The 21989-nt window shown below is 36.1% G+C and overlaps 1 long non-coding RNA gene across 5 annotated transcripts in view; it reads left to right on the top strand.

The window, feature by feature from the left end:
• LOC107974600 (uncharacterized) overlaps window positions 1–21989 on the top strand; it is a 181484-nt gene that overhangs the window by 61019 nt on the left and 98476 nt on the right. The window contains exon 3 of one of the 5 annotated variants that reach the window (XR_010157131.1): window positions 1007–2852. The exons of the other annotated variants lie outside the window; for them this stretch is intronic. This is a non-coding gene — a long non-coding RNA (uncharacterized LOC107974600). Of the gene's footprint in view, window positions 1–1006; window positions 2853–21989 lie in introns of those variants that run through there. 5 annotated transcript variants of the gene reach the window in all.

Here is a 21989-nt window from a genome sequence, read left to right as displayed (position 1 = left end):
TGGGGGATGGCGCCTTTGGGTGGTGGTCGGGGGGAGCAGTGAAAGGACCAGTGAGCAAAATCCATAAGAGTCCACTGTCAGCTGGAGGGTGCAGGAATTGCATTACCTATCGGATAAATACTCATTAAGAGTAATCACTTTATTTCAGCTCTGTAATGACATTAACAAGCTTGGAATACAGGGAATTACATGAGTCAGAACAAATAATTGAATATTCTACTGCAGAGGGAACACAGCACACGCCTGCCTTCATGTCATGCCGTTTCTGAAGCTAGCACAAGCATGCAATTAGATAATAAGCTTAAACAGCATTAAATTGGCACTATTCGTACCACCACTGAGAAAAAAAGGAGTATTAATTGTTCAACTTGAACCTGCTTGTAATTTCATGCAATACAAATACTAGTAAGCCTGTCCTATTTTTATTTAAATGGACTTATACACAGGCATTAAACATACCAATTAAAAAGGAATATAAATAAAATCTTAGGAAGAAAGATAAAAAAAAGTGCACAAGCTGATTCGATTAAGTGGGGGAAGGTTTTCTCTTGAAAAGAATAAAAATTCAGCTACTTTTAAAAAAACTTTGGGGTACTATAGTAATGTGATTATTATTTTCTCAGTATTTCTACCAGGCAGTTTTCTTTTAAAATTATAATCTAAATATGTGCAGTGCGGAGAAATTCATGTTTGGCTTACATAAATGTAGCTGTAGCTATACATACAGATAAAGACAGGGACATAGATCCAGATAAAGACAAAGGAATAGATACAGGCATAATTGATGTTGGGTCATCCTTAGTCATGCAAAATTCTATGTGAATGTAAATATGCCAAACAGAACAGAATGATTCTGTGTTGTGCTACTCAAGAAAAGAGAGTTGAAAGCTGGTGAGCACCAGGTGTCATTTAACTTGCTAGATTCATTAGCAAGCTGGGACCCTGAAAGAAGAAAAAGCTGCGTTTTCCACACCTTGCCACACAAGGGTGTCATTTGGTGCCCTAGATCCCTAGATCACCTTAAGCGTGAGTTAACCTGATGGGATGCATCAAATTACACAAGCTGTTGGACAACGCAAGGAGCGGCGCAGGAATACGCTGCGGGCTCTGCCCTCCACACGGAGAGGACGGGGTCTTCCCCTTCTAGGGTGAGCGGCCCAGAACAGATGAGATGAGCTGCGAGAGGCCAGGGCCTTTGGGGAGACCAATTTGGGAGGTAGCCATTTAGAGTGGGTCTCCGTCACAACTCCAAATCTGTGCAGTTATTCAGACAAGCCAATCAGCACTGGATATTCGATAGGCAAACTCAATAATCATTTATAATCCTGACAGGTGAAGGGGCTCCAAGGCAAACCTTAATATACACTGTAGGTTTGAAAATAAGAGAAAACAAATAAAGAAATCTCTATATTCCTGAGAAAATGTCTTTTCTTTCTCTAGTCCTACAATCTTCTAGTCAGGGTTTTTTTCTTCTTTTTTTATCATTCCCGTCCTCACAGGAGACACAAAACCATTTTAAATCTATTTTTCTAAGTAGATCACTGCCCAGCCCTCATCCAAGTTCTTGTCTGTAACTCATGTGGATGTTTAGAAGTTATTATTCAATAAAGGCAAAGGGAAAGGGAAAGTAGTTTCTACTTTAGAACTATTTAGACTATGTCAGTAAATTCAATTTTGAGAACTAAACTAGAAGTTTCAGTATTTATCATATCTGTCCTATAAAGTAACTTGAAATTATTGGAAGAAAGATTATCCAGCAGCCCAGTCTTCTTGGTGAAATAGAACTTTGCTTACTGCATCGCTCATGGTACATATGCAATTCATCTGTAGAAGAAATTCAGGAAAAGGACATATTTCCAGTTGAAACTGGAATTAAAATTAATTGCAACAGCAGAAGTATTCTCTATGTCTCCCTTCCTCTTTCTTTTCTCTCTCTTTCCCTTTTTTCTCTCTCATTATAATTCTAGTTTTACTTAAGAGAGTCAGTAATAATAGATCTTAGCTTTCATAAAGTGGGTACTGTATTATACACATAACATTCTTAATTACCAGTGGTTATTCATCGTATCCCTATGTGCTAGGTACATTGGGAGACAGTAAAACGATAAAATTTGGTCTGTATTTTAAAGCAGCATTTATTTCTATTAGGTTCACACATGTATGAGACAATAATGAAATAATACAAAAAATTAGGGATTATGTTTTATAAAGGAATAGCCCAAAATGAATTCATAGAAAAGGAGCATTTATGTATTCAGTCAACAAATATTGATTGATCACTTACTGTATACCAGACTCTCCACCATGTGCCAGAGATAGACCTGAGAAAGCGCTCGTGTCCTCCAGGAACTTCACTCACCTGGAAGAGACAAGCTGTATCGTGAGCTGGGCAACATAGTGTTCATTGTAACTTTTCTTTTTCAAATAAATTTCTTTGAAGAAGGATTCTTGTCAAGATGAAATCAAGAGAGACATGACTTTTGGCAGCACCGTCCTGTGGGACATGTGGCAAACAAATGACATGAGCTAATGGGACAAGAAGGCAACTTCAGCTAGAGAGATGGAAAAAGGTCAGGTGTCCTCCAAATGACCTCTCTTCATGACCACCTCACTCAACATCCAGACACCAAATCTTCAGGAGAGTGACTGAGCACACTACATGCCGAAGAGCAGGAGGCTGGAGGAGGCTGGACATCACTGTCTTTTATTATCACAAACAGAACAGTAACACTCTGCAGAGCTACGGAAACTTGGTAGAAAAAATAATGGATGAGTCATGTGGTGGGAATGTTCAGAAATGTGGAGAAGGCTTTGGCTGCCCCTGCAAGGAATTAAAGCTTTACTTAAGATTAGGTTGACTGTGATAAAAAAAAAAAATTTCATCTATGCTGAGCCTCAGAAAAGGATAAACTGAGATAGATTATTTCATGCAGATAGAATAGTTTATACAAAGTCATGGAGGCTTAAGAGAACCTGTCTTCAAGTTCAGTATTGCTATGGGATGAAGTTCCTGGAGGAAGTACCATAGATTATGATAATCTGTTATGTAATGAAAATGGAATTCTAGTATTTTCCTGAAAGTGACAAAGAATTAGAATAATTTAGAATGGGGCTAGGTGCAGGTTGTTAAGGGATCATATGAACTTTATTACCATATTGTAAAGATCACTCAGAAGAGATTGAAGGAAGTGGGACTAGAGGCAATAAGACTAGTAAACAAACTTTCCACATGATCTAGTTTGGGTAATTTGGCACTATTAATCAAAGGAGACATTGTAAAAGAAGAAAAAGCAGGTTTGGAAGTTTTGAACAACTTCAGTTTGAAATGGGCTTTGTATTACTCTGTTTTCGTGCTGCTGATAAAGACATATCCGAGACTAGGTAATTTATAAAGAAAAACGGGTTTAATGGACTCACAGTTCCACATGGCTAAGGAGGCCTCAGAGTCATGGCAGAAGGAGAAAGGCACTTCTTACATGGCAGCGACAGGAAAGAATCAGAGAGCCAAGCCAAAGGGGTTTCCCCTTGTAAAACCATCAGATCTCATGAGACTTAATCACTACCACGAGAACAGTGTGGGGAAACCACCTCCATGATTTAATTATCTCACTAAGTCCCTCCAACAAGACATGGGAATTATGGGAGCTACAATTCAAGATGAGATTTGGGTGGGGATACAGCCAAACCATATCAGGCGTACAGGTGGCTTTGTTCTGTAGGCAAGAAGCAGAGATGTGTCTGGCGCTCAGCATTTGGGTGGTCGTCAAAGCCATGAATGAACTTTGCCCAGGAAACCTGTGGAATAGACAGCCTCAGACACAACTCAATTTTACACTTGGGCAGAGATAAAGACACCTGTGAAGGAGATTGAGAAGACACTGTAATAGAAGCCAGAGAAAACAATGTGATGCCATTTGAACCAAGGGAAGATAAATTTTCAGGGAGGGAGAGATGAACAATGCAAGAAAAAAGTACCCAAAGCTCAACATGCTCCAAATTAGACATGTGATTTTCCCCCATTTGATAATATTTTGTAATATTGGCAATTATGGTGAAGGGTAAAACCATCATCCCAGGTACGTAAGTCAAAAGATGAGGAACTGTTCTTGACACCTCACCTTCCTTTGCTCATTGGATTACAGACATCGCTTAGACACCTGGGTGTCCTTCAAAATACGTTTTAATTCCTATACTTTTCTTTCTCTCCACCACCACTTCCTGGTTCAGATGATCGTCATATCTTTCTTAGACTCTTGCACCAGCATTGTCTCTTAGGCAATGCTTCCTCAAATCCGCTCAGATCCCTTCACACTAATCCAATCAGTTGTCCCCAAGGTAATCAGAAACATCTACTCAAAAACTCATCATTTATATTGCTTACAGGCCATTCACAAAATCTTCTTGCTCCTAAGTTGGACCAAAACCCCTGCACATATGGCATGTTACTGTAGGTAGTGCCACCCAGCTCCACCTGCCTTCACAGCTTGCGACAGCACCTGGGTCTCTTCTGAGTTTTGAATAATCCAAAATTCCTGCCATAATTTGTTATTTGCATATAGTGTGCTTTAGACTTTTCAGGCTCCTCTCTTCATCTTTGTCTCAATAATCATTATTATTTCTATAGTTTCTAATTTAATGAGCATTTTCCTTTTTTTATTATACTTTAAGTTCTAGTGTACATGTGCACAATGTGCAGGTTTGTTACATATGTATACATGTGCCATGCTGGTGTGCTGCACCCATTAACTTGTCATTTACATTAGGTATATCTCCTAATGCACTTGGAACCAACCCAAATGAGCATTTTCATGTGATCAAATCCCCCATTACCATAGGCAAACCCCTGTATCATGGATGAGCTCTGTGTATCTCCATTTCAGAGCTAGGAGATCATCAGAGGCAGAGGTCAAGGCTCCTGCTTTCTCTCTTCCCTCATCGCTAGCAGGAAACCTCGCACTCATTCGTAGGTGGCTGCTTAAGCATGTGCTATCACATGCGTATTCCATTTCAAAGAAACAATGAACATATCTATATGTTTGCTTATAACTGTAACCTCAGAACTGCCTGACACATAGCAGGGGCTCATATGAATTTGAACTATACACAGGGAAATACATGAAAAAAATGAGAAATCAAGTAAAAAGGTGAATGCACAGTCTCAGTGTGCTTTTATAATGAATGGTCACTCATGGTTTCACAGATAACAGGTTCTGTATAAAATATAAGACAGTTATTGTTTCTATTAGTGTGAAAAATAAGGGTCGCAAAGAAATGGAAACAAGACAGTTAACTATTCTAGTTTTATAGCTTACTTTTAAGAGGTAAGTGACATACAGGGAACAAATAAAAAAAAGCAAGGACTTTTTTCTTTGTTGTATTGTTAATGGTCACCGAGTCTTGGCCATGTTTGCAAGCTGAGAGGACAAGATAGTGAAGAACAAAATTATGTGCTGAAAAGCGGAGCCACTTCAAGGGCATATGAATAGTGCAGCCACACGAGGCCTGCACTTGGTTTAGAGTTCCCTGTCAAAATCTTGGAATTCTTAATAATCGTATCTTTGAGCTGGTGTCTTGCAAGTAAAGTCAAATGGATAATGGAGTATTGTGTATGCAGAAGAAATCTGTGTGTTGGCCATGCTTTGCCACAGTTTTTGCATATATCATTACTATTGCTACTTGGCATCCATAATTTTTGTAACTTATGCTCACTGGGAGGCTCACTGAACTCCCATGCTCTGTGGGTCCACAGGAACCCTGTGCTCCTGTTTTATATCCACATATCTATGGCTAAGTGGGCGTTCTGGCAGCAGTTCTGTTCAAACTATAGCTTGCTTCAAATGCAGGAGGAAAGTAATGGTGAGCCAGCAAATCTTATCATCAATCAAAATATCACATTAAGAAGGTATCATTATTGTATTATATAAAATTATGACACCAAAGTTTGATTTTTTCATTTATAAGCTTATGTTTCTTTTCTTGTATCACTGTTATCCATATTACATCTTATATATAATCACATTTGTAGAAATACTTCCAACCCTTTAATATAGATAAGGGTACATGTACAGGTTTGTTTGAGCAATGGGCCTCATGTTTTTATTTTACAAGAGGCCATGCAAATTATGCAGCTAGTCTTGCTTTCTTGTGGGATAGACTCGAAGATATGAAGGTGAACCTGGAGGTTGTTTCTCGTGTAACAACACTAATTAATAAAAACTGTTGAGCTGTGCACAGTGGCTCACACCTGTAATACCAGCACTTTGGGAGGCTAAGGGAGGAGGATTACTTGAGCCTGGGAGTTTGAGACCAAGCCTGGGCAACAGGGTGACCACATACCTATTAAAAAAAAAAAACCCAAAATAGCTGGGAGTGGTGGTGTGTGCCTGTGGTCCCAGCTACTAGGGAGGCTGAGGAGGGAGGACCACTTGAGCCTAGGAGATTGAGGCTGCAATCAACTGTGACGACTCCACTGTGCTCCAGCCTGGGCTACACAGCAATATTCTGTATCAAAAATAATAAAATAAATACCAAAACTATATTGAATATGTACTCTCTGACTAGCACTGAGATTAAGATTATTACCTCTATCTCTGTCTTCAAATATTTTTTAATATAATGTGGTCCACAGAAACTTCTATAGGCTGCCTCCTTATTAGTGGTTACATCTGTTTGGCAAGACGTTAAACTGGCTGATTATGAATACCTTGGGTATTAAATAATCAGTAAGGGTTGTGTATGTTATCCAAAGTTCAAACTCATATAGGGTAGAAAGTATGGAAAAAGTAAAGCAGCAAAGAAAGAAATCAGATTGATGTGTTTGGTGTTACTAACTTTCATGCTACTTTAAAATATTCATGAGGTGTAACGTATCATAACTCTAGTTCCATACGTCAAAAGGTGTCAAAATTATGCAAAAGAATATAAAGAGACCTAAAATCCTTTCACATTCAATGAAAAAAACAAACTATCTAAAGAGAGCCCCCACTTCAGCTGTGTGAAGGCACGCACTGGATAAAAATTGGAAAATATAGACCAACTAGGGCAAGGGCGTTAACAGCTGTAACATATCTCCCCATACTTTGAATAAGGCACCAGTTACCCTAAAAACAAATTCTTCCCTTACTGAGAGACAATTCCAGTGATCCGTAGTTCAAGTGATGAGAAGTTCAGGCTTGGGAAAGCCAAAGGACAAGCTCGAAAATTTACCGTAGACATTAAATTTCATAAAAGATGTTGAAGTGGATGGAGTTAGAGAAAGCTTCTAATTTAAACCATTCATGGTCTATGGGCTGGAGTCATTACCAAGAGGGCCTGCAGAGGGAGAAGCATAATGAACATGCCTAGGAGGGAGATTCATGAAGGAGACAACACAACCAAATTATAAACTAGAAGAGTCTTTAATTTAAAGATGTAGCTTAGCCACACTGATCATCAAAAACTTAGAAGTGTTTGTCTAAGGCCATAAAATAACATATTTCATTGTATGTTCTAGACATGGAAGAGGGAAGAAAAAACATTATGGAAGTGAAAGTGAATTAAAAACAAATAGGAAAATTGAGACTGAAAAGGTAATCATCCATAGATTGTTTTGAGGAAATCCACACAAATCATAGTAGAACAGTTATAAAAATGTGCATAGAGAATGTGGCAGAAATGGAAGATAGATAATCCAGAAGAAGAGGGTAGGAAATAAAATAGAATCATTATAATAAGAAAGGATATAATTAGCTAATAAACTTTTTTTCTGCAAAAATAAGCTTAAAACTTGTAGATAAAAAGGGCTTAGTAGTTCATAGGAAAATTGACAGCAAAAATCAGGACATAACTTATTGGGATAAATGGATGTTGAAGGTAAAGAAAAAGATATCTAATGAGAAAAATTATCTAAATACATGGAAGAAAATAGTGGGTTGGCCTCAAACCTTCCCATAGCAGCATTCAGTCATTGAGGAGAGATGAACTCATTCAAGCATTTTCACTGTTTTCAAAGGAAATACATTGTAAATGCCATTAGAGGTGGTGTTGGCTTGTATTAATGTAGATATCTGTAACAGAATTAAGTGCTGTGAGTGACAGAAAACACAAAGTAATAATGACTTAAATAAAAGAGAAGTAATAATGACTTAAATGATAGAGAAGTTTAATTCTGCTTTTCATTAAAGAAGTTTAGGAGTGAAAATTCTTAAGTCCCATAATTTTTCGGGACCAACATATATTATCTCTGTGCTCTGCTGTTATTAGCAGAAACTTCATACTTAAACATGGTTGCTTGAGCTCCAGCCATTAACTATACATTCTAGTGAGGCTGAAAGGTGAAGAAAGTTGCCATCAGAACAATCTACAAGGAAGGTTAGGAGATATAATCTTCATTCTGTATGACTATGTGCCTAGCTACAAACTGGCATGTCTGCTGTGAAGAAAAAGGAGAATATTGGTATGAGAGAAAAATTAAGAATCTCTGTTTCAACATTTTTCCTGTAGCTGAGGATATTTCTTTCTATTCCCTTGTGGAAGGAGACTTTTGTTTTAAATATGAAAATAATAACAGAAATTGGATATTTCTAATAAAACAAAGAAGTCTTCAAACACACAAAACATAAACTTATAAGCCAATCTCCTCAAAATACCTAATAAAAAAAGTAAAATAACATGGCAGCATTCACCAAATGTCCAGAGAAATCTCAGGTGTGTCTTCAGTGTCATCGCTGTGCTGCTTCCTCAGCCCAGCACAGAACCAAACCTGTGTTTTGAAGTTAAGCTCTAAGTAGTTGAATACGGTTTCCAGTCATGATAAAAGCTTTGCACAGGGATCAAAGTTATCACCAGCATTCTCAAATAATACATCGCATAGTTTAAAAATATTTACAATGGACAATAATAAGTAGTGATACTAACATAAAATTGGCCAGGTAGACAGCCTTGTACAAGTGTGAGGCTGACAGTGGAATGTTAGTGTTATGTCAGGACATTTGGGCTGTGGCTGCTGACTCTTGTCCATCAATCATTTATTTTTGATTCAATGGGATAGCAAGTTCCTCCATTCATATTCAAACACTGGTGTATTTCCATTACCAGTTAGCTGTGCCTTTGGGCAAGATGGCATGCTAGTACTTGAATTCTTTGTCTACACATTGATCTCAATGGTTGATTTGTTTACAGACATGACTACTGTGTCGGAGTTCTTGTAGTCTTGAGCTGCTAAATGTCAACAGCTACTGCTGAGAGGTGAAATCTAGAGAGCCTTTTGAATTGATGGTGGTTTTTGGTTTACCGAGGAATTTTTGTCTCTTTAAACTATTAATAAAGTGAATTATATTGAGTTTCTCTAATGTAAAATATGAGGTAAAATTATTAAAAAGTGATATATAAAACTGTCCATGTTCTCAAATGATATAATATTCTTCATGGAAAATGCAGGAAAATTTGAAGACAACTATTAGAATTAATTGGAGAGTTCAACAAATTGTTAAATATAATATCAGTATAGAAAAAAATAATTGTGCTCTTAAACATAAGCAGCAATTGATTATAAAATAGAATTAATTTAAAAAATCTCTTCCAAAATAGCAATGACTGAATATATATGTATAAACATAACTAAAATATAAGAGTTTTATTTTAGAGACTATAAAGCCTTATTGAAAGACATAAAAGAAGACAAATGGGAAGACATCCCATATTCATGAATGAGATAAGGACATCGTTTTCCCCAATTTATTTAATACAAACAATGAAATTTACATCAAATTTCTCATTTTCCCCCTATAGAACTGGATACATTTATTTTAAAATTTATAAAAGTCTAACAGTAGCCAAAATAATTAAAGAGTAATCAAGGGAGAATCTTACTTTACCAAATAGCAAGAATGAGTATAAAACTGTAGTATTTAATGTCATGTAGAAATTGAGATGGACAAATTAACTGAAGGAACATAACAAAGTACGAAAACAGAAACACTAGCGGAATGTGTATATTCCTTTATGAAACTAACATATGAGAGTTGTGGCTCTGCAAATCAACAAGGTAACTGTCTATCCATCTGAAAAATTAAAATTAATTGAATTACAGATGTGTTAAAGACAAACAGCCAAACAAAACTTTACATGGTGTAGGGAGACATATTATGATCTCCAGGTTTGATAGGATTTATTGACCAAGGCATAAAGAAAAAGAAGTGGGGAAAAAACCCTATAACTTTTACTGCATTGTCAAAATATAACTTTCTGTAGGACAAGAGCACCCTAAACTGAGTAAATTGACAGTCCACAGATTAGCTGCAGAATAGGGAAAGACCGTTTCCGTGTACATGACAGGCAAAGAAATCAACATCCATAATATGTAGCATTCCTATAATGCCATGATTAAAAGAAACAATTTACAATAGTATAAGAAATATGAAGTACATAGGAATAATCTAACAAAATAAAGGCAAGTCTTCTTTACAGAGAACTATATGGCATTACTGAGAGAAAATAGACCAAAACATGTGGAAGGAAATATGAGCGGCTCTGGGCTGACAGTTTGCAAGGAAAGAAACCTGAAAGGACCAATGAGGATGTGAAAGATGATCAGTCTCTCTCATAATCAGGGAAATGCAGTAACAGTTGTCTTTTAATCTGTACATTAGGGAAAGATAAAAATTTCATATATAAATGGAAGTGTGATTTGGTACAATTACTTTGGAAAATGGTTTGACAATATTCACTAAACTTTAGATATGTATGTTCTATGGCCCAGTGGTCCAGCAGCAATTTCACTCCTACATGTTTATCCAAGAGAAAAAAACACATGTGTACTCCAAAGACGTGTGCAATTTTTATTTTATTTATTTATTTTTGAGACCGAGTCTCACTCTGTTGCCCAGGCTGGAGTGCAGTGGCGCAATCTCAGCTCACTGCAACCTCCGCCTCCTGGGTTCAAGCAATTCTCCTGTCTTAGCCTCTCCGGCAGTTGGGATTATAGGTGCCCACCACCACAGCGGGTTAATTTTTGTATTTTTAGTAGGGACAGGGTTTCAGCATTTTGGGCAGGCTCGTCTCAAACTCCTGACCTCAGGTGATCCGCCCACCTGGCCTCCCAAAGTGCTGGGATTACAGACGTGAGCCACCACACCCGGACAGCATGTGGAGTATTTTTTATTACAACATCAATTGTAATAGCTGTTAGTCTACTATAATATTTGATATTTGTACCAATAAACCACTTTAATTATCATATGGTTTTAGTAAGTCTTAATGCTGGAGGGAGGAAGTCTTCCCACCTTGTTTTTTAAGCATGTGTTGTGTATTGTTTCCCATAACTTTGAGGATCAGCTTATCAAGTACTGTAGTTGAATATAAATCAGTAAGAAGAAATTAACATCTATATAGTATAGAGTCTTTCCATTCATAAATATGGCATATCCTTCCACATGTTTTGGTCTGTTTTCTCTCAGTAATGCCATATAGTTCTCTGTAAAGAAGACTTGCCTTTATTTTGTTAGATTACTGCTATGTACTTCATATTTCTTATACTATTGTAAATTGTTTCTTTTCATTTTATTTTTAAATTGCTGGCTGTGGAGATATAATTACTTTTCACAGAAGGATTTAGAACCAGCATGCTTATTAAATTCTGTTAATAATTCTAGTTGTTAACCTGTAGATTTTTCTGCTTTTCTCTGTATGCAATCATGTAATCTTCAATGAATAATGTCAAGTTTGCTTTCTCTTTTCCAACTGTCAAGCTTTCTTTTAGTGTAGATCTCACAGTGATGGATTTTCTTAGTTTTTATTTTTCTGAAATGTCTGTTTTACCCTCACTATTAAAAATATTTAATGGGTATAAAATTGTACATTGCGCATTACGTTATTTTTAGCATCCTAAGATATTGTTCCACAGATTTCCAGCTTTCAGTGTTGCCAGTGAGATGTAGCCTACCAGTCTAAATATTGCACCTTAAAAAATTTTATAATTGACTGCTTTTAGGTTTTACTTTTTCTTTTTTTTTCTTCTTTCTTTGAGGCGGAGTCTCGCTCTGTCGCCCAGGCTGGAGTGCAGTGGCACAATCTCAGCTCATTGCAAGCTCTGCCTCCCAGGTTCACGCCATTCTCCTGCCTCAGCCTCCCGAGTAGCTGGGACTACAGGCGTCCGCCACCATGCCTAGCTAATTTTTTTGTATTTTTAGTAGAGATGGAGTTTCACCGTGTTAGCCAGGATGGTCTCGATCTCCTGACATCGTGATCCGCCCGCCTTGGCCTCCCAAAGTGCTGGGATTACAGGCTTTATTGATTTTCTATTGTGTGCCTGTGTTGTGTCTAGATGCGGATTTCCATTAATTTATTTGCAATACATTTTTTTAAAATCAATAGATTTATGGATTTTTTGTAGTTTCATGAAAAACTTAGCATTTAAAAATATATTATTTCTGTTCTGTGCTCTTACTTTCGTTCCTCTTGAACACCAAGAAACCTAAGTTCAACCTCTCATCAAATCAGCTATCTCTCTTTCTCGTCTGTATTTTCTCTTTATTGCTTCATAAGTATCTTTATATAATGTCTTTGATCTATTTTCCAGTTCATTGGTTCTTGTTTTAGCTATATCTAAACTGCTGTTAAATAAATTTATGGGGATATTAATTTTGATTATTATATCTTTTTAAAGGATTTATCTTTCATTCTTCTAAAAATCTATTATGATATTCTACAGTGCCCAATTCTCCATCAAAATATTCAAACTTACCTTGGACTTCATTTAATATAGTAAGCACATCTAGTTTATAACATAGACCTGCTAAGTATAATATTTGGAGTACCTATGGGTATGTTTTTGTTGTCTGCGTTCCTGCAGGTTCTCACTCATGGAGTCTTGGTTTCTTGTGTTCTTTTTTTTTCTTATTTTTATTTCCTTTTATTGGTTTAGAGTCTTGCCTATTCTAGGTAACATCAAAAAAGAAGTTTTGTATTTACTCAATATATAGGCAGTTTAAAATATTGTTAAAATCTCTTTTTTTCAGCACTCACTTTCCAAATGTAAGATAGATGGATACTGAGCTTCTCTTTATTCTTAACTTGACCATAAGGAGCAACCATTACGAAAAGTAAAAACTTATCTATTTGAGGTGTCTCTACCATTGTGAGAAATAGAGGAAATTCATTAATAATTACAGTTCTAGGGTTTCCCCAGAGTGCGATTTTTATTTTAATAATAAACTTTATTTTTCAGAACAGTTTTACAGAAAAATTCAGCAGATGGTACACTGAGTTCCCAGATATACCATCTTCCCTAATTATTATTTCCCCTAATTATTATTTCCCCTAATTTTTATTCCCCTAATTATTATTTCCCCTAATTATTATTTTCCCTATTATTAACATCTCACCCTGTTGTGCATTTGTTACCATTAATGGATCAATTATTGATTTGTTATTACAACTACTTTATACATTAATATCCACTCTTTGCATTGTATAGATCTTTTAGTTTTGGTATCACTGTAGTACCATACACAGTAGTTTTACTGACCTAGAGATCCTCTGTGCTTCACATTTCCACCTGCAACTCCAAACCTGTGGCAACCATTGATCTTTTTTACTTTTTCTAGTTTTTCCTTCTCCAGAATTTCATCTGGTTGGAATCATACGGTATGTAAATCATTTTAGGCTGGCTTCTTTCAGTAATCGATATGCACTTACAGTTTCTACATGTCTTTTTGTGGCTTGCTAACTCATTTCTTTGTATTGCTGAATAATGTAACATTTTATCTATGTACCTCAGCTTGTTTATCCATTCACCTGTTGAAGTCTATCTTGTTTGAGTGTTGGGAAATTATAAATAAATCTGCCACAAAAATTATTGTGCAAATCTTGGGTATGTATAAAGTTTTAACTCCATTGGGTAAATATTTAGAAACATATTTTCTGAATCACATTTAGCTTTGTACAATTCTGCAAAATTATCTTTCAAATTGGCTATACTGTTTGGCATTACGATAAACACTAAATGAAAGTTCCTATCACTGCATCTTCATCAGCATTAGGTATTGGCAGTGTCGGTTGGTTTTGTTTGGATTTTAACCATTTGAACAGGTATGCAATAGTATCTCATAATTGTTTTAATTTTTCCTTAGTTAATAACATGATGTTGACTGTGTTTTTATAGGCTTATTTGCCATATGTACATATTCTCTACTAACGTGCCTTTTCAGATATCTTACACATTTTTAATTGAGTGGTTTGCCTTCATATTGTTGAGTTTAAGAGTTATTTGTATCTTTGGACACAATCCATTATCAGATATAAATTTTGCAGATGTTTTCTCTCAGTCTATATTTTATCTTTTTAGTTTCTTAGCAGTGTCTTTTACAGAGCCAGAGTCTTTAATTTTCACGCACTCCAACTTATCCATTTTGCCTTTCATAGATCATTATTTTGGCGTTGTATCTAAACTCTCATCAAACCCAAGGCTCCCTAGATTTTCTTCTGTTTTCTTCCAGGAGTTGTATAGCTCTTCATTTTACATCTAGGTCTATGTTCTGTTATGTATTAAATTTTGTGAAAGGTATAAACTCTGTGCCTAGACTCTTCTCTTGCCTGTCTTTTATTTATTTATTTATTTATTTTGCATATGAATGTCCAACTTTTCTACCAGCATTTGTTGGAAAAACTACTTTTTTCAAATGAATTACATTTGTGTCTTTGTAAAAGATCAGATACTGGTGTGAGTCTATTTCTGGATTCTCCATTTATCAGATTCACGTATTTATGTGGCTCCTTTTTCCCCAATTTCAAGCTTTCTCGATTACAATCTGATAAGTCTTAAACTTGTGTAATATTCATCCTCCAACTTTGTTCTTCTTCATTATTGTTTTGGCTAGTCTGAGTCTTTTGCCTTTCCATATGAACTTCAGAATTAGTTTAACATGAAATACCATGAAATAATTTGCTGGGGTTTTATTTGGGATTATGTTGAATGGATATTTCAAATTGGAAAGAATTGACAACAAAAATATTTGACAAAAAATATTATGCCTTCCTATGTATGAACATAGACTATTTCTCCATTTATGTAGATTTTTGAGTTTTTTTTGATGTCTTTAATCAGTTTCGTACTTTTCTGAATATAGATTCTGTACCTATTTTGTTAGATATATATGTAAGTATTACATTTTTGGTGTGCCTATGTAAATAGTATTAAGATTTTAATTTCAACTTCCAATTGTTTATTATTGGTATGTAAGGAAGCAATTGAGTTTTGTATATTAACCTTGTATCCTGCAACATTTATGGGAACTGATTATTAATTTCAAGAGTTTTGTTTTTGGTTTTTTTTCGTATTTTCTACATGGATATGAAACAAAAACGGTTTTATTTCTTCCTTTCCAAACTGTATGTCTTTTATTTTCTATTCTTCACTGGATTTTCTGGGATTTCCAGTACAATATAAAACAGAAATGGGGAGTGAGGACATTATTGTCTTGTTCCTGATCTTAGGAGAAAAGCACCTGGTTTCTCATTATTATGATGTTAGCTCTAGTTTGATTTTTGTTGTTGTTTTATTTTCCTTTGTTTTTGATGTTATTTATCAAGTTGAGGAAATTTCCCTTTAATTCCTGTTTCCTGGGGAGTTTTTTTTGTCATAAATGGGTGTTAGATTTTGTCAAATGCTTTATTCTGTATTAATTGATATCATAATATTTTTCTTTCTTAGCCCATTGATGTTATAGATTACATAAATTTATTTTCAAGTGTTGAACCAGCCTTGCATACTTGCAATAAATTCTTTTATATTGTTGTGTATAATTATTTTTATAAATTGATTTGCTAAATTTTTGTTTGAGGATTTTTGTATCTATGTTCATGAGAGACATTGGTCTATTATTTTGCCATTATGGTAATGGTGACCTGATGTAATGAACTATGAAATGCTTCCTTAGTTCCCATTTTTGAAGACATTTTGAAGAATCAGGATAAGTTCTTCTTTCAATTTTAGAAGATTTTACAAGTGAAACATTCAGGGCATGGTAATTTGTTTTATAGACTCCTATTAATTATTGATAAGTTTCTTCAGTAGACACAGACCCAGCCATATTATCTATTTTTCTTAATTGAGTTTTGATAGTTTGTGTTTTTCAAGGAATTATCAAATTTGTGGGCATAGAATTGTTCCTAATATCCCTTTGTTATTATTTTATTGCGCACTGGATTAGTAGTGATGATCCTTCTTTAATTTTAATATTAATGAACTGTGTCATTTTTGAATTCTTGGTTAGCCAGTCTGGAATTTCTATAATTTTAGTAATCATCTTAAACAACAAGCTCCTGATGTCATTGATTTACTCAATTGTTTTCCTGTTTATAATTTGATTTATGCTTTATTTTTATAATTTCTTTCTCCTGCTTGATTTAGCCTTAATTGCTGTTATTTCTTTGGCTTACTTATTAATTGTATATGTTTTCCCCAATATATACATTTAATGTCATAAATTGCCCACTAAACACTGCATTCAATGCATCTCACAAATTTTGATGTTTCTTTTTCATTTTCATTTGGTTCAAATATTTCTCTAAGTTTTATTAAAACATAACTGACATATAATTTATGGTACACAATATGATGTTTTCATGTATGTCCTATGTAAAATGATTAAATAATGCTGTTTAGCATATCCATCCCCTTACATATTTATGATTTCTTTGGGGTGAGAACATTTTGGATCTATACTCCTCTTAGTAATTTTCAAATATACACTACATTATTATTAACTATAATCATCATGTGGTACAATAGATCTCCAGAGCTTATTTATGCTGTCCAGTTGAAACATGTACCCTTTGACAAACACCTCTCCTCCCCCACTGCCAACTTCTGGTAAACACCATTCTATTCCCTGCTTCTATGTGTTCAACAGTTTTCAGATTTTACATATAAGTGATATCATGAAGTATTTGTCTTTCTGTGTCTATCTTATTTCACTTAACATGATGTTCTCCAGGTTCATCTACCAGAAATAGTAGTAATTCCTTCTTTCTCAAGGGTGATTAGTATTCTATGTATATGCTATGTATGTGTATATGTATGTATGTGTGTGTATACATGTATGCATCAAATATGTGCACACACACACACATACAAGCATAACACATTTGTTTTGTCCTTTCATTCCTCAATAGACATTTAGTTTGATTCCATGTCTTGGTTATTGTGAATAATGCTGCAATGAACATGGGAGTGCAGATGTCTCTTTGGCACACTGATGTTATTTCCTTTGGATATATAACCAGTGGTGGGATTGCTGGATCATATGGTAGTTCTATTTATTAATTTTGTTATCTTTTAAAATATAACTTGAGATTTTTACTTTGACCCATATATTATTTAGATGTGTAATGTTTTTATCTGCAAAAGTTGTACTGTCTGCCCTAAACTTTGCAATACATCTTTCCATTAACCTAAGTATACTATCAAATAATGCTTTACTATTTCTTTTTTTATGAAATTCATCATATCCTCATTTATTAAACTTACATATATTAAATGTCATTACTCACCACTGTTCTCTCTTCTTTCACCTTGTCTCTCTTATGATTTTTTTTTTGATCCCTTTCTTTTTTTTTTTTAATTATACTTTAAGTTCTAGGGTAGATGTGCATAATGTGCAGGTTTGTTATATATGTATACATGTGCCATGCTGGTGTGCTGCACCTATTAACTCATCATTTACATTAGGTATATCTCCTAATGCTATCCCTCCCCCCTCCCCCCACCCCACAACAGGCCCCGGTGTGTGATATTCCCCTTCCTCTGTCCAGGTGTTCTCATTGTTCAATTCCCACCTATGAGTGAGAACATGCGGTGTTTGGTTTTTTGTCCTTGCAATAGTTTGCTGAGAATGATGGTTTCCAGCTTCATCCATGTCCCTACAAAGGACATGAACTCATCATTTTTTATGGCTGCATAGTATTCTATGGTGTATATGTGCCACATTTTCTTAATCCAGTCTATCATTGATGGACATTTGGGTTGGTTCCAAGTCTTTGCTATTGTGAATAGTGCCACAATAAACATACGTGTGCATGTGTCTTTATAGCAGCATGATTTATACTCCTTTGGGTATATACCCAATATGCTTTACTATTTCTAAGATAGTGCAGGTAACTTACGAGTACTCAACATTTCTCCTGTGCATCTCTTATCACATTTTTGTCATTCATTACACTTACCTATGGGCAATAATCATCCAATACATTGTTGATAATATTATTTTGAATAGTTATTTATTAGACAAATTAAGAATAAGTTAGAAAAGCATGATTTTGCCTCTATTTATTTCTTTCCTGATGCATTTTCTTCTTAAATGTAGATATAAATTACTGACCTAAGTAATTTTCCATCTCCCCGAGGAATGTCTTTTAACATTTCTTGCAAGACAGGAAAATTGATTCCGAACTCCTTTAGTTTTGCTTCTCTCTTTATTTTTCCTTCAGTTCTTTAGGATAATTTCACTGAATGCAAGATTAAACACTATTGGATTATTTTGTTTACCACTTTAAACATTTTATCCCCCTCTCTTTTTGTTTGCATTATCTCTGATATGAAGACCTATGTAATTCTATTCTTGTTCCACTATAGTAAAGTGTTTTTTTCCCTCTCATTTCTTTAGTGTTTTTCTCTTTGTCTTTGATTTTTTCTAGAGTGATTTTGATATGTCTATTTATAGTTTTTAAAAATTTATCTTGTTTTGAGTTCTCTGAGGTTCTGGGATCTGTGATTTCATGTCTTTCATTAATTTTCCATAATTTCCAGCCTTTATTACCTCAAACACTGCTTTTTTTCCTTCTCTCTTTTTTCTGCTTGGTGTTCTCATTAGGCTTAACCCTTTGTAGAGTGTAATTAATGCCTCTGAGTTTGTCTGTTTTGGGGCCCAAGCACCTGTGCTTTGTACTTCTGTACCAAAGTAAAGTTAACACTAACTGACAGAACTTTTGGCTCCTCCACTTGAAGATAAATTTGCTCCAGTAAGCCAAGGATATTCCACCTAAATGAATCTCAGGTGCACATCCTCAGAAGTAAAGCACGTAGCTATCACATCCTAGGGCAGTAAATGACGTCTGTGTACAGAGCAGCAGAGGTTACTTTGTACACAATAAGAGCCTATAGCAAGAGATAGACCAAAAAAATGAAACAATTCTAGAATTCCATGAGGCTGGCTGCTCCTGGATGGTGCAGTGTGTAAAACAATTATTGTATTCTGTGGTCCAAGACCCTCTTCCATACCTCCATTTCTATGATGTGGGTTTCCTGGTCAGGTTCTATGCTGTGTGGGGTTCCATGCATGTAGATTAGCCAAGCTCTAACCTCTTGGATAGTGGTGTTAAATGAGGCTGTGCTGGGTGAAAAGACAAACCCATCCTCAGATTAGGCAATTATTTCTTTAAGGAAAAACCTCTGACCATTCCAGAATTTAAAAGGTCCATTGTAGTCTGTTTGCCACAACACATAGTGGCTGGTTGGTCTCCTCAAGTAACAGTAACACACTGAGGCTCAGCACTCATCTTTGTGCCTTGCCTATTTGACAGTCAGCAGCTAGATCAGCTTTGGTAAGTGCCATCCCAGCAGGGTTAATTGTTACCCTTCATCTCTGTAAGCATGCAGTCTGTTCATGTGCTATTGTGCAAATTCTGTGCTGGACAGTGATGATGGCTGATTAGTGTCAAACAGCTGGGTTATTTTGCCTATTTAGTTGGTCAGTGTTTGTCTTCCCATAGGCATTAGCACACGATACAAATGTCTTCATGTATCTGATATGGTCTGGCTCTGTGTCCCCACTCAAATCTCATCTCAAATTGTAATCCCCACGTGTTGGGAGAGGGACCTCATGGGAGGTGATAACATCATGGAAGCGGTTTGCCCATGCTGTTCTTGTGATAGTTAGTGAGTTCTCATGAGATCTGATGGTTTTTTAAGAAGATTTTCCCTGCTTGGCTCTACAATTCTCTCTCCTGCCACCATTTGAAGAAGGGTGTGTTTGCTTCCCCTCCACCATGATTCTAAGTTTCCTGAGGCCTCCCCAGCTATGCGGAACTGTAAGTCAATTAAACCTTTTTCCTTTATAAATTGCTCAGCCTTAGGTATTTCTTCATAGCAGTGTGAACATCATACTCTCTTCTGTATATACACCCATGTGCTTTAACCAGAGCTCTGGCTTGCCATATTCCAGTCCTTTTTTTCCTCAGGTTTTTGACCAGCTGTACCTGGTCCCTAACAGTGGCTATTGGCCACTGATATGGTTTGGCACTGTGTCCCCACCCAGATCTCACCTTGAACTGTAATTCCCATAATCCCCACGTGTCAAAGGCTGGACCAGTTGGAGGTAATTGAATCATGGGGGCGATTTCTTCTGCACTGTTATCGTGATAATGAATCAGTCCCTCGAGATCTGATGGTTCTATAAGCATCTGGCATTTCCCCTGCTTGCACTCACTCTGTACTGCCACACCGTGAAGAAGGTGCTTGCTTCTCTTTTGCCTTCCACCATGATTGTAAGTTTTTTGAGGCCTCCAAAGAAATGTGGAGCTGTAAACCAATTAAGCCTCTTTCCTTTATAAATTACCCAGTCTTGGGTATTTCTTCATAGCAGCATGAGAATGGACTAATACAGCAACTGTCCAAAAATCTGAATATACCTCTTGCTGGTCCACTGCTTCTACACAAAGTGATGACAAGGTGCACTACTGGAAGATTCTCTTTCTCTACTGTCTTTTATAAACATCTCACATTGTCAGTGCATTGTGGCTGCCATTCGTTGTCAGAGTGTGCCCATATCCTGGCTTAACCAACGCTTTAGCAGGTGGTTCTGGGCTACCTGATCAGGTAGCTTACTCATGGCTCTGGTCGTGCTTGGCTTGATCCTGGATATTCTATTTCATCCTGCAATGGACTGCTATGATGCCCTTATGGTATTGTGACCTGGCGTGGGGTGGGGTAGGGTGATAGAAATCTGCTCCTAAGGGACAGCTCTGGGTTCTTGGTCTCCAGCTGTTCCATGGTCAAGAGTTTCAGTTTGGAACACTCAGAGCTCCTTCTCTAGAGGCTTATCAATCTCTTTGTGCATGCCATGACTTTGCTCCAAGATCTCAGGGTCATGTGTTCGGATTCTTCCACTAGGGCTTGGCATAAACTCCCCCTCTGCATCTTATTTTCACATTTCTGATGTGAAATCAGAATTCCTTTCCAACCCATAGTGTCCTAGACAACCTATACAATGGGAGAAAAATTTTGCAGTCTATCCATCTGACAAAGGCCTAATATCAAGAGTCTACAAGGATCTTAAACAAATTTACAATAAAAAACAAACATCCCCATTATAAAGTGGGCAAAGGACATAAACAGACACTTCTCAAAAGAAGACATTTATGCAGCCAACAAACATATGCAAAAAAGCTCAACATAACTGATCATTAGAAAAATGCAAATGAAAATCACAATGAGATACGATTTCACACCAGTCGGAATGGCTATTATTAAAAAGTCAAGAAACTACAGGTGCTGGTGAGGTTGCAGAGAAAAAGAAACACTTTTACACTGTTGGTGGGAATATAAATTAGTTCAACCTTTGCAGAAGACAGTGTGGCAATTCCTCAAACATATAGAGGCAGAAATACTATTTGACCCAGCAATCTCATTACTGGGTATACACCCAAAGGAAGATAAATCATTCTATTGTAAAAATACATGCACACATATGTTTATTGCAGCACTATTCACAATAGCAAAAACATGGAATCAACCCAAATGCCCATCAATGAGAGACTGAGAAAAGAACATGTGATACATATATACCATGGAATACTATGCATCCATAAAAAAGAGATCATGTTCTTTGCAGGGACATGGATGGAGTTTGAAGCCATTACCCTCAGCAAACTAATTCAGGGACAGAAAATCAAACACCTTATGTTCTCACTTATAAGTGGGAGCTAAATGATGAAAACACATGGACACATGGAGG

Source organism: Pan troglodytes, chromosome 4 (genome assembly GCF_028858775.2).
Source record: "Pan troglodytes isolate AG18354 chromosome 4, NHGRI_mPanTro3-v2.0_pri, whole genome shotgun sequence".
Taxonomy (NCBI): domain Eukaryota; kingdom Metazoa; phylum Chordata; class Mammalia; order Primates; family Hominidae; genus Pan; species Pan troglodytes.
The sequence above is the reverse complement of the archived record's forward strand: the minus strand, read 5'-3'. Positions and strand labels throughout refer to the sequence as shown.